Source organism: Microcebus murinus, chromosome 7 (assembly GCF_040939455.1).
Source record: "Microcebus murinus isolate Inina chromosome 7, M.murinus_Inina_mat1.0, whole genome shotgun sequence".
Classification (NCBI taxonomy): Eukaryota; Metazoa; Chordata; class Mammalia; order Primates; family Cheirogaleidae; genus Microcebus; species Microcebus murinus.
Window position 1 is genome coordinate 85,449,482 of NC_134110.1, and position 3,332 is coordinate 85,452,813.

Sequence of the window (3,332 nt, forward strand, 5' to 3'; positions counted from 1 at the left end):
AAATTTAAAAAAATTTTAAAAAAAGAGAACATTATGAATATTTAAAGAGGTTTACGACCATCATAAAATACCATGCTCAATGGTATGTTAATAAATTTGTAAGTCACAATAAAAATAAGTATTTTCTGGAAAACTAACAAAATGATTCAGTATAAACCATACAATATAAGTTAATAAACAAGTACCACATTTAAACACATCAAATGTTCTACATAAAATACTTTGGCTTTTTATTAGTGAATTATTTAAATATTTCAAAGAAAATTTAATTATTGTACTATTAAATTGTTTCAGAACATAGAAGGTGGTATGATTCACAAGTCAGCCTAATAAGCAAGCATAATATTTGTACCTAAAACCTCTGTTGGTGTCAAACAAAAAACAAAAGCAAAAAGGCAAAAACTCTAAAACCCCATAAGAAACATAGAAAACCAGGCAAATCTCAATTAGGAATATACATATGAAAACACCACTTAAAATATTGGCTAACATAATGTAGCCATATTAGATAAGATAATATACCTTGATCATAAATTATTTGCAAAAAATAGGGATGGTTCAATACTTGGGAAGTCATTCATATGGCACCTCAATCTTGGAGGAAAAATTCTACAAATTTTCAACTTTTATCATAATGGCATTTGATTAAATTTAATGCCCATTTCTAAGAAATTCTATATGACAAGTAGGTCTGGCTCTTAAACAGAATAGAGAGTTTCAAGTATGGATTTTGTTAAATTATATTTTCTCTATTTTTAGTAAAAGATACAATGGTTTCAATTTTGTATCTGGAAAAAAGGAGAATGGAGTAAGTTGTTTCTAAATCCAAATTGTCTAAAGTTATGTGCTAAAGACCACATATTGTGGTTTGCAGGATATTTATGTGAACAATTATTATGTCAGGTTGTGATTCTTCAACGATAGTTCTAGATGATTAAAACAATTTGTAATGATTTTTCTGCAAGCTACATTAGTCTAATTCTGGAGTTAAGCAATATCTTTATAATGGCATCCTTATAAAATTTGGTAAATATCTTTTTTCTAGAGCAGAGAAAATAAAGTATATGAAATAATGATGGAACAAAGTTTAATTAAGGTGAATAAAAGAATCAGAAATACACATTGTCTCTCTGTCAAGTAAATTCTAGGAATAATCCAAGAGCTGTTATGTTACCTTTGCTTACATGACATCATTAATAAAAGAACTACCAAAATATCTTGGAACAATCTGATGGGCAACTTCTCATCCTCTTAGTGACATTATTCTTGGGGTTTCAGGATGATCAGTAATCACTGACCTACACAAAACAGGACCATGACCCAAATCAAAACCAATTAAGAAATAGAACATATTAGTGGAGATTTTTTTTAAAAATCAGTTTCTAGACTGACAAAATATTCCGATTTTTAAATATCATTCGAAGTTTTCTTTAAACTTCTTTTATCTTTCTAAATCTAGGCATTTATGCTTATTTCAAAAGTATTATCATAATAGTATAATTATAAACTTAATCTAGGAGATGATTATTTAGAAAGAAATTAGAAGATGGGAGATGTGGGGACATATTAGGCTGGCAAACAGAAGTTTCCTTTCCCTCCGTGACTGTAGTTTGCTTCTGCCGCGGGTGGAGCGGGCCCTGGTAAACTGATCACAAGGGGAAACTGAGAGCAGCTTTGCCTGCAAAAGAGACTCATGCACGCTGGATGTCTTTCCCTGAATTCACTAATAAGATCAGCTATTTCTCTTCTCATGGGAAAGAGGGAGTGGGCTACACATTCCAAAACTAGAGAAAACGTGCAAATTCCCAATTAATCGGCTGACAGAAAGTATAGTTGCTCTGACCATCTATAATGTCTTCAGTTAGTTCTTAGGGAAGTTCCACAGAGCAAATCATCATTGTTCATTAAATAACTGCCCGGCTTAAAAATTAGGTTTAACTTGTGTGATTTAAAAAAATGAAGGCAAGAAGTCCGGGCAGCCGAAGAGTGTGGTAGGTAACGGTCACCAGCTCAAGGGTCATTCCGTCGCTGGGAAGAGACGGCGCTCGCCCGCGGTGATGGTGGTTAGCAAGATGAGCAAAGATGCGCAGATGAGAGCAGTGATTAACCAAAAGTTGATAGAAACTGGACAAAGAGAACGCCTCAAAGAGTTGCTGAGAGCTAAATGAATTGAATGTGGCTGGAAGGATCAATTGAAGGCACACTATAAAGAAGTAATTAAAGAAAAAGGACTAGAACACGTTACTGTTGATGACTTGGTGGCTGAAATCACTCCAAAAGGCAGAGCCCTGGTACCCGACAGTGTAAAGAAGGAGATCCTCCAAAGAATAAGAACATTCCTTGCTCAGCATGGCAGCCTTTAAGATTGAATTAGATTGTGTTGTTCTGTGGTTTTATTTCTGAGAGTAAAATTTGCCATAAATTAGAAATCAATTTCCCAAAATAAAATCCTTTTTTGTATGATGGTATACAGTTTTCAGTAATGATGTATACATTGTATTGATTTTTTTCCCTAAATGTGTTATTTTAATGAATATCTCACAAATGAGTTTGAAGTTTGCTTGGATTTTGGAATAAATGGGACTTTGTCTTTATTACTAATTCACCAGATTTGTTAAGAGAGAAAGCAGTTAATATAGTTTCACTATTTAGTATGTTCAAGTCTCCGTTAACAGCTGAGAGATAGTCTTTTCTGATTGTCTGCATATGGTGTATTCCTCTTTTGAATCCCCATAATAATGTTATAAATTGTAATGCCCCATCTTGAAAAAAAAAATGAAGGCAAAAACAACGACTTAAGCGAGAAGAAACCTAATTTCTCTCCAGTGTAAGAGACATTAGAGATTTATAGTCCAAGCAGTTTAGCAGCCACATCCTTATTCAAGGTCCGGCCTCCGTTCTGTTCTTTGCTCCCCCATCCCTCTGCCACATGGCACAATATGGCTTCCAGAGCTCCAGCCATTACCTCAAATCCATGTTGCACACAACACTTCTATATTTGATTCCTTTGCCAAGACTTAGAGACGTGGCCATCTGTTGCTGCCAAGGAAGCAGGTATGTAGTCTTTTGTCTGTGCTTAGTTATCACTGGGGCCTTCCTATAAGGCCAGAAGGAGAGGAGGTATTTGGGAAGCAGCTAGCAGACTCTTACTCTCTGAACCTGCGAACAAATGATGGCAGGTAGCAAACCTGGTAATCTCCTGAACCTTTAAGCATTAAACCATTCAAATACTTTTAAATTAAATTCTCACTCTTACTTCTTTTCAATAGGATATAGTTATGTGATGGTTTTAAGTTGTAAATCAAACTCTTCATAGGACAGAAGATAATCAT

The 3,332-nt window shown here is 34.4% G+C and overlaps 1 pseudogene; it reads left to right on the forward strand.

Annotated features, from left to right (window-relative positions):
- Nucleotides 1-1,972: 1,972 nt before the first annotated feature.
- LOC105883300 (transcription and mRNA export factor ENY2 pseudogene) lies at nt 1,973-2,630 on the forward strand (annotated as a pseudogene).
- Nucleotides 2,631-3,332: the final 702 nt, after the last annotated feature.